The following is a 15,927-nucleotide window of genomic DNA, read 5'->3' on the forward strand; positions in this document are numbered from 1 at the left end:
TTCCTCCATTGCCTGTAGAGTGAGGGCAGCGCAATGGAGGAAGGCTTAAAATGTGACAGGATGGGAAGGGCAACAAACAGAAAAGGTGGTCTCTTCTAAAGCAAGGAGCAGTTTCTTTGTATTTTAAGCCATAGATTAAAAGGGATGGCCTCTGAGGGTATGTCTGGGCTTCTGAGTCTGTGTTACCTGTTGCTCACTTACAAGCATCTCTGCTCCTCAGAGTGGGAAGTCCAGAGAGAGCCAAAGGCAAGCAAAGCCAGTGGGGAAAGTGGGAGATTCAGGAATAGTATTGGGACAACAGAGCAGCCATCTGGAGAAAAAGGGTTGTAAGAGGGAAGAACAAATATGACTCATTTAATCTGTATCTTTTACTTTAACCTTTGTATTCTATAGCCTTTGCTTTGAGTTAAGAATGTTGCCTACAGCCTGAAATATACAGGATAGCCCTTTCTTAAAGCTCTGACCTTTAAGGATATAGCACTTTTCCATTCACATAGAGATAAAAAGTTGCAGCATAGAGAATAACATTTGAGTTGTTGAGGTTTATAGGAACATCATGACCTGACCTACAAGGACAGCTGCAAGAACAAAGGATTCCTATACCAAGAAGTTTGCAACAACCTACCATGCCCTGCCCTCATCTGGCCTTTAAAAGTTCTTTGCTGAAACCCTTCAGGGAGTTTGGGTTTTTTGGACATGAGCCAGTCGTTTTTTTTGCCTGGCCCTGCTATGAAGCCTTCTGTGCTCGAAACTCTGACGTTTTGGGTTGACCTCACTGTGGGTTGGGCACATGATCTAGTGTTCAGTACAAGGTGAATCCATACAATAATTTACATATCCAGCTAAAAGTTACACAGATCAAATGCTGTTGTTGTTTAGTCGCTAAGTATGTCTGACTTTTGGGGGGCCCTATGAACTGTAGGAGAAGGAAATGGCACCCCACTCCAGTATTCTTGCCTGGAGAATCCTGTGGACAGAGGAGCCTGGTGGGCTGCTGTCAATGGGGTCGCACAGAGTCAGACACGACTGAAGCGACTTAGCTGCTGCAGCTCCTGCTGCATGAACTGTAACCGGCCAGGCTTCTCCCATGGCATTTCCCAAACAAGAATACTCGAGTGGGTGGCCATTTCCTTTTCCAGGAGATCTTCTCAACCCAGGGATCAAACCTGCATCTCCTTCCTTGGCAGGTTGATTCTTTACCACTGAGCTACCTGGGACGCCCACATAGATCAAATCGTTACATGTAAAAATATGAAACCACAAAAGTACTGAAAGAAAATAATTTTTCACTTCAGAGGGAGGAATACTTCTATGAGCATAAACACAAATTACAAAATGAAAAAGAAAATTTGATGAAAATAACTACATAAAAATCAAGTTTTCTCTGCATGGCCAAACCTACCACAGACATACTCAAAATGCAAACGTCAAACTGATAAACACTATTGAAAAAGTGAAAATATCCCTAATATATAAATACTCTTCTAAATCAATAAATGACCAACAGTCAAACAGAGAAGGGCTTCCCTGGTGGCTCGGTGGTAAAGAATCTGCCAGGCAGTGCAGGAGATATAAGAGATGGGAGTTCAGTCCCTGGACTCTGGTATTCTTGCCTGGAAAATTCCATGGACAGAGGAGCCTGGTGGGCTATAATCATGGGGTCAAAACAGAGAAAAAGGGGACAAAGGAGGTAAACCGACAAGACACAGGAATGGGAATTCCAGTGGCCCTGAGCACTGGAGGAAACATTCATCACCATTCATGGAGAGAGAAATGCAATTCACATTTACACCAAGATATCATTTCATCTTTCAGGTGGTCTAACTTTAATCACATACTATATTCAAAAAGATGTTTGAAAACAGGCCTTTTTATTCATTCTAGTAATGTGTAGAATAGCACAGTTCTGTGGACAGTGATTTTGCAACACATATGAAAGCTGTAAGTGCATTTATCCCCTTTACCTGGGAACCTGGCATCTGAGAATTCATCTACAGAAATTCTTACACATGGATAAGCCACGTGCACCTGTAAGGACATTTAGGCAACATCATCCACGTTTGCCAAAGATGGGACACAACCCAAACGTCTAATATTCTGCAGTTAGTTACATAAAAATAGTACAGTATGCTCCCTGGAGGAGGGTATGGCCACCCGCTCCAGACATTTCTTGTCTGGGAAATTCATGGACAGAGGAGCCTGGTGGGCTACAGTCCACGGGGTCACAAAGAGTCAGACATGACTCAGCACCTAACCACTACCACAGTATGCTATCCTTTATCTAACAAAATAAAGTTGTAGTTCGTGTAAAAAAATAGGATCCCTAGATTTAGCAGCAGCAGCAGCAGGAATCTGACGAAGATGGTTGCCTCTAGGAGGGTTCTGGGGGTCAGGCTGAGATGAGTTCTTCTCTACACGTTGGTTTGAATCTGACATTTTGGACCATGTGCAATGGTTATTGATTTAAAATTGTTTTTAAAATTTAAAAAAGGCAAGATATCTCTGTTCTTCTTTCTCTCCAGTAACAGAGTCAGCAGGTGAGTGGCTGGGTGCCTCGGTGGATGCCACCCCCGCCTCTTGGCTGGGTCACCACTGCTCGGCTGGGTGTCCCCGCTGTCAGGACAACAGTGTGGAAGGTGTGGGTGGGACCTCAGCTGTGTGCTATGCGGAGGAGTGCTTCATGCTCACTTGTGGCCATCACCTCACGTGTGGGGCCTGCTGGTACTCTGCTCGCAAGTTTTCATCTAATTATAAATTAATGCATACATATCAGTGGTGAATTCTGTAGCCTTTCAAATTGGAGGCAGGCAGAGGAGAACATGTTTTAAATCTGAAATAATTAAAATGCCACAGTTGCTTTTGCCTCTTAGGTACTGGGGCTTCCCTGGTGGCTGATGCGGTAAAGAATCTGCCTGCAATGCAGGAGACCCAGGGTTTGATTCCTGGGTCAGGAAGATCCCCTGGAGCAGGGCATGGCAAGCCACTTCAGTGTTCTTGCCTGGAGAATCCCATGGATGGAGGAGCCTGGTGGGTTATAGTCCATGGGGTCTCAAAGAGTCGAGTCGACTGAGCAACTAACACTTAGGTACTGGGGGCCCACAGATGGGAACAAGTTCAGGACCAAAGGCATCGTTCACAGCTCCGTGTTCCCGTATCTGACCTCTCCCCAGGGCAGGTTTCCAATGAAGCCCTTCAATCTGCTCTTCTCACTGCACCACAAGCAGAAGCAAACTCTCAGTGATGCTGCACCCTGAGCGGGGCTGAGCCAACGGGGGGCCCCGCAGCTTCTCCAGGGCCAGGCTGTGCTGTGGCTCTGGACCTCGTCGCTGTGTCAGCACACTCGGGTCTCTGGCTCGGCTTCTGTCTTCTGAGTGCCCGCAGCTGTGGGTGGCGGCTTGCTGCCAAGTCCCCAGCGGCCCAGCTTGGCCGTCGGCTCCCTGACTCCAGGGATGGGGACCCAGAGTCCGTCCACCGAGCTGCTGGCGGGAGCTGCCAAGCCGCGAAGGACGGGTGTCCCCGTGGCCCTCAGGCCTGGCAGACCGCCCGTGAGTGCTGCAGATGCGGAAGGCTATCTGCACCCCTCTGGAAGCGCTGGCCTCTGTTTAGGGCTTCCCTTGGGCCCCACTCAAGGCAGACTTTCAGGTGGCTCCAGCAGAGAACCGGGGCGAGACTGGTTAGTTCTTAAAGCATGCAAACAGCCTGAGAAAGAGACTGCTGTTTGTTCTTTATTCATTTATCTATTTTCAGCAGGAAAAGATTTTTTTATTATATCTTTCTTTAGATTATAGTTTTTATAGATTATATGGCTTTTTTAGATTATATATTATAGAATTAGATTATATATTTAGATTGTATATAGATTATATATATTTAGATTGTTAAAATATTATATATTAAATACATATTATATATTTAGATTATATTATATAATTATATATTTAGATTATATATTATATTATTTACAGATTAGGTGGCTCTTTTAGATTATATTTACAATGTTGTGTTAGCTTCAGGGGTACAGCCCAGTGATTCAGTTACACACACACAACCTTCTTCAGGTTTTTTCCCGTACAGGTTCTTACAAAATACTCAGTGTTGCTCCCTGTGCTATACAGTAGGTCCCTGTTGGTTATCCACTTTATGTATGCTAGGAAATGGCAACCCACTCCAGTGTTCTTGCCTGGAGAATCCCAGGGATGGGGAAGCCTGGTGGGCTTCCGTCTATGGGGTCGCACAGAGTCGGACACGACTGAAGTGACTTAGCAGCAGCAGCAGCAGGTAGGGTGTATCTGTTAATCCAGTCTCCCAATTTATGCCACCCCCTGCCCTTCTGCTTTGGTAAGCCTCAGTTTGTTTTCTGTCTGTGGGCCTATTTCTGTTTCTTAAGTTCATTTGTATCTTGTTTTGTTTAGATTCCACATATAAGTGGTATCACATATTTGTCTTTCTGTTTTCAGATGAGCTAAGGAAGTGTTGAGTAAGAGGCGTGAAGCCACCCCACTGTGGATGAGCCTAGTGTGCGTGTGTGCATGTGCGGGGGTGTGTCTTTGCGGGTGCGTGTGCATCTGTGAGCATGTGCACACGTGTGAATCCTCGCGCACGGGCTGAGTGTGCACTGTGTGAATCCTCGCGCACGGGCTGAGTGTGCACACGTGTGAATCCTCGCGCACGGGCTGAGTGTGCACACGTGTGAATCCTCGCGCACGGGCTGAGTGTGCACTGTGTGAATCCTCGCGCACGGGCTGAGTGTGCACTGTGTGAATCCTCGCGCACGGGCTGAGTGTGCACACGTGTGAATCCTCGCGCACGGGCTGAGTGTGCACACGTGTGAATCCTCGCGCACGGGCTGAGTGTGCACTGTGTGAATCCTCGCGCACGGGCTGAGTGTGCACTGTGTGAATCCTCGCGCACGGGCTGAGTGTGCACTGTGTGAATCCTCGCGCACGGGCTGAGTGTGCACTGTGTGAATCCTCGCGCACGGGCTGAGTGTGCACTGTGTGCACTGTGTCCACGCGGGCGCCAGGCAGATGCAGCAGCTGCACGTGTCTGCGCCACGGTCTGAAGGACTAGAATCACCTTCTGGTTCATCAGCCGTTTTATACAAGGAGAAACTGGCCACCTGCCATGCAAGATCAAAACATCTAGGTGCCCGGCGCGGCCAACAGGGCTGTTTCCTCAGGCAGAGGCACTGCCTGGCGAGACATCAGCCGACCTGTCAGTGGACAGGGAAACAGACTTCTTTCCTGTGCCTTTGAAGTGGGGCCCCTTGGAGGCCCAGCCTGGGCACCCGTCCTGTGCCCTTTTCTGGCTCAGGAGGCGCAGCTGCTGGCATTCCTGGTTAAGGACAAGGTAAGGGAGGAAGAAAGGAAGGAGAGGGAGACAGAGAGAGGAGGGAGGGGGTGGGGAGGGGACGAGGAGGGCTGCAGACATACGGGGAGGGGAGGGGACCCCAGGGGCGTGGAGAGGGCAGCAGGGAGCTTGCTGCAAACCCACACTGGTGATTTCTCCCAATTTCTCCCTTGAAATCACCCACGCGCGGGCTGATGGGGAGAAGCAAGGGGCCCCACTGCCCGGGGCCCCACTGCCCAGGGCTCCCTGCCGCATGTCCGGCCGGCTGGGTCTCAGATCCCCAGCAGTTAACTCTGGGCTCTGGATTGCAGCCTCAAGGAGAGAGTGGTGGTGGCTGAAAGGGTCTCCTCACAACAGTGTCATGGTTTATTGGGAGACCGGCTGGACAACCCTTGAGCCGAATGGCTGGGGACCTTGGACAAATGACCTCCCTTCCCTGGCCTCACCTTCTCCTTGTAAAAGGCGTGTTGAACACTAATCAACAAAGTGAACTATTCAGGTATTTAACTGAGGCAGCAGAAGAGCTCGGAAGCGGAAGTCAGTGAGTTTGTTCAAGATGAACATGTACAGTTTTCAGGACTTTTCCTGAAATAAACAAAATATTAGCAGGTCCTAGATCCCCAGATACACATGTGGTGGAAGAATATCTCAGCAGCAGATGGGGGCCAATGGCCCACGATCACATGTCTATATGAAAGGCAGCATGTGTGTGTGCGTGCGTTTGTGTGTGTGTGTGTGTTGGAGTAGGGACTCCAAGGAACCCTGAGTAGCCTATGGAAAGTAAAAGTACCCAACACTCTGGCTCAAGCAATTGTTTTTCTCCCAGAGGCTAAAACTCACTGGCAGCTTGCCAACAGCCACATTAGGATAAAAAATGTAACATGTTTATAATAAGTTTGCAAAATCCATCTTGATGCAGTGAGTGCACAGCACGCCCTAACCGGCTGTGACGCTGCTTTGGCTGGGTGTCCGTGCCACCGGGGCAGAGCTCACAGGCCGGGGTTCGGAAAGCCTGGCGCTCCCTTCTCACTCGTCCACTTCCCTCTGGGCTGGATAAACACATTCCCAGAGACCGCAGCTGGTGTCTGGGAGCCAACAGAAGCTGCTGCGCCCTCCCTTGCTGGAGCTGCCGCTGCTACAGAAGAAAGACTTGAAAGGACAGGACGTCTCCAAGTTGGACAGGACTTCCCTGGTGGCTCGGTGGGAAAGAATCTGCCTGCCAAGGAAGGAGACACAGGTTTGATCGCTGGGTCGGCAAGATGCGCTGGAGGAGGAAATGGCAACCCCCACTCCAGTGTTCTTGCCTGGAGAATCCCATGGGCAGAGGAGCCTGCTGGGCTACAGTCCACGGGTTGCACAGAGTCTGACGCGACTGAGCAACAAGAGCGGCAACTTCAGGCTGGAAGACAATGGAGAGCACGCTCATCCCCCGAAGCAGGAAGCCCGGGCTCCTGCAGGCATCCTCTTGCAAGCGTCTGGGTGCTGCTGGGTTTCCCCACTCCCAGGTAAGGCAAGCCCTGCTTTCACTGCACTGCTTCCCGGCATCTAACATTTCCGAGTCTGCAGTGCTGCCACTTTTTAGACAACAAGCCAGGCAGCATTTACTGGGCATTTACTGTGAGCGTGGCACCTTCTGAGCACTTTACATGCGTCACCTCATTGGACCCACCCAGCAATGTTCGAGAGAGATACCATTATCCATTTTACAGATGCGGAAGGGGAAGTTGGAGGACTTACAGGATTTGCCCCAAATCCCACCATCCGTGGCATTAGTGTGGAGTCGGGCTGGAATTCAGGCTTTTCCAACTCTGAATCCCAGCTCCTTCCTATCAAACTCCCCATTCTTCCCCACCTTCCACATGGACATCCACACAGGCTTCTCTCAGACCCACGCAGGTCCACCCTGCCCCAACCCTCCCCTGGAAACATCCTTTGGCTTTTTTCCAGATCCTTCCCTCTGACCTCTGCAAACTCATATCCCCAAAAGGCATGGGTTCCCTCTGTTCAGAACTGAGTTAACAATAAAACTCAGTAGCTCAAAGCATTCTGGTTAGGATCAGACACACTCAGTTCAGCATTCTGCTTTGGCCTCAGCAAATGCCCCGCTCCCGTTTCCCATGGGTAACGATGGAGCAACTACCCACAGGGTGGGTGTGTGAGTTAAACGAGATGAAACAGAAAGCGCCCCGGCCCGTGTGTGCACAGGAGGGCATGCAGTGACAAAGGCAATACGGGGAGGAGGATCGGGAGGGCGTCCCACCACCGACGTGCCTGGAACCTCCCAGCAAGAGGAGAGGGTTTGCTCAAGGACACACAGACCAGACAGCCCCAGACCTCAGCCTGCCGGTGGCTTTCTCACTCCACGCTAGCACTTCCTGGGGAAGCACCTGCAGGAGTGGGGAGGGGGTGGGCAGAGAGGCTGGGGAGACTGAAAGCTCCCCTTCAGGAAGCTAAGAAGAAGGTTGGCTCATCAACACCCATGCAGTGGGCAAGCACCTCTAATCTGGCTGATCCAGAGTCCCCGAGACGTAATTGGCCCACTGCCCCCTCGGGGCCTTGGATCTCCCCACCCTTTAATGGTGACAGGGAAGTCTTTTCTGAAGTGCATGAATTCCAAGGCATGAAGGTGCTTAAAATACATAGATTTTAAAAAAAGGTCCTGGACTTTCCTGGAGGTCCAGCGGTTAAGGCTCTGCACTTCCACTGCAGGTGGCATGGGTTCCATCCCTGGTCAGGAAACTAAGATCCTGCCTGTCACACAGTATGGCTAATGATTTAAGAAATAATTTAAATAAAATAAATTTTTAAAAAGGTCCTACCCCAACACAAAATGAAAAGTTAAAACAAAAAAGAACAGTTTGGTGGATCTTATAATACTAACACTGAAGTAAAATAAAAGATTCAATTATTAAATAAATAAATAAAAAGGTCCTGTGTCGTCAAACCTCACCTTCTCCAACTATCCTGCCTGCCTTCCTCTAAGGTCCTCCCTTGACCTCCAGGGCTAAAAATAACACCCCTGGGCCACCCGTCTGCCTCCTCCACCCATGGACCTGGCTTTATTTTTCCTTCAGAGCACACATTGCTAATGGATGTTATGGCTTACTGTGCCTCCCCTCTGCCCTCACTAGAATACCAGCTCACCAGGCAGAGACCTGAGTCTGTCTTCCTCCTCACTAATCCCAGGGCCTACCATCATTTCTGGCACAGAGAACAGGCTCGCTAAATAGTTGTTCAACAAACAAATGAATGAAACAATGATTCTTTATATAGTTTCAGAAAACTATAAAAATTGGTATGTCAGAGCTGTAGGTGACATTTGCAAATATGACCCTACATTCAGGTGAAGGTTGATTCAGACCATGAAAAAATATGCTCCTGGACATCCTCGGTGGTCCAGTGGTGAGGAATCCACCTGCCAACGCAGTGTTCGATCCCTGGTCTGGGAAGATTCCACATGCTGGGGGGCAACTAGAGAGGAGCCCCCACTTGCCACAACTAGAGAAAGCCCATGCACAGGCAGCCAAAAATAAATAATTAAAATTTTAAATAAAAATTTTTTAAAAATATGCTCTAAGTTAAAAGCATTCTCCTTTGCTTGATTATAACAGCCAAAACCTAGAAACAACTCAGGTGTCCATCAACAGGAGACTGGATCAACAAGCTGTGGTATATTCGTGCGATGGGATACAGCTCAGCAGAATGAAGGACGCAACATGGGAGAAAGCCAGACCCATAAGAATGTCTGGTGCCTGCTTCTGTCCATGTGACATTCTAGAGCGAGTAGCACTAATTTAGGCTGTTAAAAGAAACACAACAATGTGTGCCTCTGGGGGTGGCTGACGAGGGTTGACTGAGAAGGAGCATGAGGGAATTTCTCAGGTAATGGATCCGCTCCATATCTTGACAGAGGGTGGGCTATGGTCATTACATGGTCCACTTAAGATCTGAACTTTTTCATTTATGTACAATGTTTAACTTAGAAAGATATAAGCAAATGTGCATGCATGATGCTAAGTCACTTCAGTTGTGTCTGACTCTTTGTAACCCTGTAGACTGTAGCCCACCAGGCTCCTCTGTCCATGGGATTCTCCAGGCAAGATACTGGAGTGGGTTGCCATGCTCTCCTCCAGAGGATCTTTCCAACCCAGGGATCGAACCTGTGTCTCTTACAAATACTGAACTGTAATTAATAATATATAGGCTGAGGTATTTTAAGAGTGAATCTTTGCAACTTACTTGTAAATGCATCCCAAAAGTGAGATGAGGACTTTCTCTTCCAGGAAGTTGGAACAGACATACTTATCCATTTCTCCTGCTCTCAACGACTAAATACCCTGAATATTATATACAAAACAAACATTAAGAGGATTCTAGAAAGTAGAGAAAAGACAGACTAACAGGAACCTTGGGACCAGTGGAACAGAGAGGTGAGAGCTCTGGTTTCTTTTTGTCTCGTGTACCCTAGACGAGGCACTGAAGGAGCCGGGAACTCAAATTCTAAGACAGCAGACACAGAAGTCCCCACAAAACCCTGCTCTCTCTAGCCAAAGAGCCTCGAAAAGGGCAGCCCACTAAGAAATAAAAGTTTTAGGCAATAACTGTTCCATTTTTGCCAAACATCATAGAAACTGCATCATTAGGCTTCTCTGGAGTCTCAGACGGTAAAGAATCTGCCTGCAATACAGGAGACCCAAGTTCAATCAGCAAAGGCCATGGGGAGCTAAGTTGTCCATCCACTCTCAGACCAGGCTGAAACCAGGTGCCCCAAATCACCCTACCTGCCGCCCGTCCCAGGGTGGTATCTGAGAAAGCTGAGCAGGGAGCTACAACTTTCATCCCTACCCAGCGGTAACAAGCTCCTCCCCAGGGTCAGTGGAGACCTCACCACGAGCCTAGACTTCTATCCCCACACACAGCAACAAGGAGCTCCTTCTTGCCCAGTAAGGGTGGTATCTGGGAGGCCTAGTGGTGAGTCAGGACCCTCTTTACCTCTCAGGGGCAACAAGGCCAAGTGGGCAATAGCAACGAAGCACTGATACCTCCCCGTGGGCGTGCTGTCAGTGGAGGCCGAGGGCGAGGCAGGGGGCTGAACTTCTACTCCCATCCAGCAGTAAGGAGACCGCTTCCTCTGGTGTCAACAGAGGCCAAGTGAGAGGCCTGGACTTCCACCCTGGCAGTAATGAGGCAGCTCAGTGCCGCCACCACCACCACCCTGCCTCCTACACCTTCACCTACAGTGTCAGAGGAAGCCAGTGAAAACAGATTAAAATAAGATACAGAATCTCTAAACAGAACACCCCAAATGTCAAGTTTTCAGTAGAAAATTGCTCATCATACCAAGAACCAGGATTATCTCAAACTGAATGAAGAAAGCAACTGAAAAATGCTCACAGACCGTAGAGAGTCTGCCTGCAATGCAGGAGACCAGGGTTCAATCCCTGGGTCAGGAAGATCCCCTGGAGAAGGGAACAGTAACCCACTCCAGTATCCTTGCCTGGAGAATCCCTTGGACAGAGCAGCCTGGGTACTGATAGTCCATGGGGCCACAAAGAGTCAGACACGACTGAGCAACTAATTCTTTCACTTTCATGTTGAAATGACAGATATTACAATTATCTAACAAACATTTTAAAGCAACCACCATTACAATGCTTCAAAGAGCAAACACAAATACTCTTGAAACAAATTTAAAGATAGGAAGTCTCAAGCAAGACAGAAAAAATGTAGAAGAACAAAATGGAAATTTTATAACAGAAAATACAGCCGTAACAACAGCAACAGCCAGAAAGGCCATTTAATGGAGGTGCCTAGCAGCACAGTAGAGGAAGGTAAGGCCTGGGGATAAGACAGCACCAAACACCCAGCCCCACTGGGAGGCTGGCTCTTTACCGCTAGAGCACTGGGGAGCCATTATCGGCGCACAGGAGAGAGAGATCTCAGAAATCAAGAGGCCCTGGTTTGGTCCCTGGGTCAGCACGCTCCCTCGCAGAAGGGACAGGCGACCCACTCCAGTATTCCTGGGCTTCCCCGGTGGCTCAGACAGTGAAAGAGTCTGCCTGCAGTGCAGAAGACCAGGGTTTGATCCCTGGGTGGGGAAGAGCCCCTGGAGGAGGGCATGGCCACCCACTCCAGGATTCTTGCCTGGAGAATCCCGTGGACAGAGGAACCTGGCGGGCTACAGTTCATGGCATCACAAAGAGTTGGACACGACTGAGCAACTAAGCACAACACAGATATACATATATATAAAACGTATATATATATATATATATATATATATATATATAACATGCACATATATATAAAACAGAGAAGTGACACTGCCTATGGCAGGACATATTTGAACGGCAGCACATTTTCATTAGAAACCACTGAGGCCAGGGTACTTTCCAGTGCTGAAAGAAAAGAACTGCTACAATATATGTAGAAAACAACTGTTAGCATAAACTCCGGTATTCAGTTGAAAGGTCTTTTCCAGCGAACAAAGGAAATTAAGACATTTCCAAAAAATGAAGAATATTTGTCACTAGCAGATATACCATATAAGAGTGGCTAAAAGAAGTTTCCTGGACAAAAAAAGAAACTATAAAAGAAAGACTTCTGGAACACCAGTAAGGAAGAAACAACACAATAAATACAATGGACTTTCCTTTCTCTCAGTTTTTCTAAATTATGTTGACATTTGAGGCAAAAACTGTAACACTGCTAATGAGAATCACAATATATGTAGAGGAAATATTTAAGACAGTTATTAACAGGAAGGAAAAGAGATAGATTAAGAGGTAAATCTTCTAGACTTGACTCAAAGTTGCTAAATGATGACACTAGAAATTTATGGTCTCAATACATGCAAGAAGTCACTTGACATTATCCAGTTAATATTCCTGATAAAAACTCTCAGCAAATTAAGAATAGATGGGAACTTTCTCTATCTGATAAGGGGCATCAACTAAAAACTAGTAGCTAATAACATCATTACTAATGGTGAAAGATGGAATATTTTCCTCCTAAGATGAGAAACTGTCACAGATTCTATTTCACATTGTACTAGAGATTTGATCCAGTGCAACATGGCAAGAAATAACAATAAAAAAGTTCTAGACTGGAACTAGAGAAGTAAAGTCATCCTCATTTGCAGATGACATGCTGAAACTCCAATACTTTGGCTACCTGATGAGAAGAGCTGACTCATTTGAAATGAAACTGATGCTGGGAAAGATTGAGGGCAGGAGGAGAAGGGGACGACAGAGAACGAGATGGCTGGATGGCATCACCGACTCGATGGACATGAGTTTGAGTGAACTCCGGGAGTTGGTGATGGACAGGGAGGCCTGGCGTGCTGCGGTTCATGGGGTCGCAAAGAGTTGGACACGACTGAGCGACTGAACTGGACTGAGAATCTATGTAACACATCCTATAGAAACAAACAGTTACTAGAATGTAAAGGGTGACTTTAGTGAAGATATGGGGTAGGAGATGAACGCACAAACAATGTACAGTGTCAGTGAGCAACTGAAAAGCGAAACGTTAAACACAGCTCTGACAGCAGCATCAAACAGGATAAGACACTCAGGGCAAATGTGACAAAAGGTGGACAACAGCTCCACACTGAAGATTATACGACACTGCTCAGAGAAAGTAAAAAGAACCTAAATAAACAGATACTGTGCTCATGGGTTAGAAAAGTCAGTATGAGTTTTTTTAATTGAATGAAAGTCTTTAAATTCTATGCGTGTGCGTGCTTAGTCACTTGGTCGTGTCCAACTCTTTGCAACCCCATGGACAGTAGCCCACCAGGTTCCCCTTCTGTGGAATTTTCTAGGCAAGAAGACTGGAGTGGGCTACTGTTATCTACTTCAGGGAATCTAAAATCACAAAGAGATCTCACTATTCATGTATTAGGATGATTAGAACAAAAAGTCTGACCACAGTAAACATTAATGAGGACATGGAGCAACTGGAATTCTCACCCTTGGCTAATGCGTTTTACAAATGATGAGGCAACTGTTAACCAAATCTTTTCAAACCCCATTCAAGGAATCCATTCAAGCAACTGTCTTAATTTCTTCCCTGCCTCTTCTCAGGGCCATGATAGAGCCAGTTTTCCAGGGTCACACAAGGCCACCTCCAGCAGCAGAAACCTTCTCACCTTAAAGCAATCTGGAGTGGATCTAGTTTAGAAACAATCTTTCCAAAGATCTGTGTCTTCTTGGAGGCACCAGACTATGAAGTTAGTATGTTGCTATTGTCTAGTTGCTCAGTGGTATTCGACTCTGTGACCCCATGGACTGTAGCCCGCCAGGCTCCTCTGTCCATGGTATTTTCCAGCAAGCATACTGGAATGCGTTGCCATTCCTTCTCCAGGGAATCTTTCCCACCCAGGGATTGAACCTTCGTCTTCTGCGTTGGCAGGCAGACTCTTTACCACTGAGCCACAGGGAAGCCTATGAAGTTAGTATGGTGTCTTCAACTGCCCTGCCCTCTTTAGGTTTGCTGTTTTTGGATTGCGGTGACTTCGAAGGCGGCTCAGTGCCCAACCCAACCAAAGAAAGGAAGGCAGAATGCATCACAACTCAGCAAACTCTTCTGAATGCTTTCTTGAGGATTGAACACAACTCTCCGACCGGGTCAGGGCCTGAGCTGTGCGTTCTGTCTGTGTCTTTGGCTATGGTGAGAGGAAGCGATCAGGCTGAGGCCAGGAAGGACCTGCTATAGCTGATAAAGCCCATGCCCCTTGTCAGGAACCTGTGGTTTTTCTGTCTTTGAAGCAATAAGACTCGGAGGAGGTACTTTTCTTCCCAAACAGCGCTCTGTATATCGCTGGGGGAGCAACTCATTCGCACACACCAGGACGCTTAGACCCTGAGCACCAGGGCTTTGTGCTTTATTTCAGGCCACCTGGACATGGCCTTCTCCCTTACACGGTGGAACTGTAAAGTTCCGTGCCCTCCCTTTGCTCCGTGGCTGCGTGGAAGAGGCAGCCTCCAGGCTGGGGTGGAGAGGGGCCGGCTGCAGCCCCGTCATCAGGCGCGCGACCCCGCGGGAGATGCTGGCACCGCCTAACCGTGACCTTGGTTGTGGGGAGGGAGGCTGAGTGTCCGTTGTGCGCGCTGGAGCCCCAGCCTCTGACGAAGCCTGGCTTCTAGCTTCGTTCTGCTGTCTTTTACTTTTCCTAAAATAATTCTGGGGAGTTTCTATCACTTTGAAAGGACCAGCGAAAACTCTCTGGAGCTAAAATCAATCAAGGTGAAAAGGCAGTGTTTTTTTCCTTCTTGAACTTGGGTTGGTGCCTAAGGGAGCTATCAATCAAGAAGCCCCCTGCGTCCCAGGTGAATCTGCAGAGCTGGGTATTTTTAGAGAGCAGGCTTTCTGAGATTCCAGCTGGTGGACCCCGAGCCGGCTCCTGTCGCCCTCAGAGTGCAGGTGGCTTAGCAGAAAATGATGCCACTCCGGAGCTGTAGCCTGAGAAGCTAGGGACTCACAGAAAGCCAGCTCACATCCCTCGTCAGTTTCACTTTTTTAAATTGATAGATTCAGCTGCTTTTTGGTGGGGGGAGGGTTTTATCAAAGATTTACAAATGGAGCAATCTACTAGTAAAAATAAAAAGCATCACATCATCTCACTGGACGGCAGGATATTTTGTTTTCCTTTGGTAGTGACCCGTAATTTGACTCACTGGCTCAGACATGCCCTATGAAGTACACGGTTTTCTGTGGGGCGTCCCTGTAAGTACTTGCTGGCTTGCTCCTGGATTAGGAGCCTGGGGAAGCTGCCCTGGCTGCAGGGAACCTTCCGCCCCAGGCAAGCACCCTCATCATGCAGGGGTCCCACGTGCTGTGGGCTTTGTGTTGTTTTGCCCTCCTAGTCCAGCACGGGGCTCAGAACATGGAGGACCTCATCCACTGGGGACTCCAAGCTCTTCATCTTTGAAGTAGGATGAGAATGCTTGTTTTCCCAGCTCCAGAGTCTCCCTGTGGGATTCGGTCTGTCCAGGAGCAAGATGCTGGAGGCTGTATGGCTCAGCCACAACCTGTTCCCTCCGGCTCCTCCTCACTTTGCCCATCTGTGAAATAAAGGGAACAACTTTATGAGCAATGTTAGAGTCATCCTTAAAAATACTAATCTTTTCTAATTCTGGAATGTGGGTACTTAGGCCTTTGTTGTATTATTCTCTGCATTTTTCAGTCTCCTGACCCACTCCAGTGTTCTTGCCTGGAGAATCCCAGGGACGGGGGAGCCTGGTGGGCTTCCGTCTATGGGGTCACACAGAGTCGGACACGACTGAAGTGACTCAGCAGCAGCAGCAGCAGCCCCAATAAAAGAAAAGAAAAAGAATTTTAAATACTTGTGGAAAATCTGGTCTCTGGTTCAGGATACAGTGAGTGTCAGTTGTTCAGTCGTGTCTGACTCTTTGTTACCCCATGGACTATAGCCTGCCAGGCTCCTCTGTCAATGGGTCATGACAGAGGTCACTGTCCCAAGCAACAGTGCTGGAGTGGATAGCCATGCCCTTCTCCGGGGGATCTTGCTGACCCAGGGATTGACCCCGAGTCTCCTGCATTGCAGGCAGATGC

At 48.2% G+C, this 15,927-nt stretch overlaps 2 long non-coding RNA genes across 3 annotated transcripts in view; both read right to left on the minus strand.

Moving 5' to 3' along the window:
* Positions 1-1,566: 1,566 nt before the first annotated feature.
* Positions 1,567-11,145, minus strand: LOC148776258 (uncharacterized). Its single transcript, XR_016038668.1, has 3 exons — positions 10,392-11,145; positions 9,589-9,686; positions 1,567-6,748 (listed from the first exon to the last, which is right to left on the minus strand). It is a non-coding gene; the product is annotated as an uncharacterized LOC148776258 (long non-coding RNA).
* A 3,057-nt stretch (positions 11,146-14,202) lies between these two features.
* The window catches only part of LOC148776259 (uncharacterized), a 51,461-nt gene continuing 49,736 nt past the window's right edge, over positions 14,203-15,927 (minus strand). For both annotated transcript variants that reach the window (XR_016038666.1, XR_016038667.1), the window contains exon 3: positions 14,203-15,416. This is a non-coding gene — a long non-coding RNA (uncharacterized LOC148776259). The remainder of the gene's footprint in view (positions 15,417-15,927) is intronic.

This window comes from Moschus berezovskii, chromosome 11 (genome assembly GCF_049115385.1).
Source record: "Moschus berezovskii isolate FMDL1 chromosome 11, NW_MosBer_1.0, whole genome shotgun sequence".
In the NCBI taxonomy this organism is placed as follows: domain Eukaryota; kingdom Metazoa; phylum Chordata; class Mammalia; order Artiodactyla; family Moschidae; genus Moschus; species Moschus berezovskii.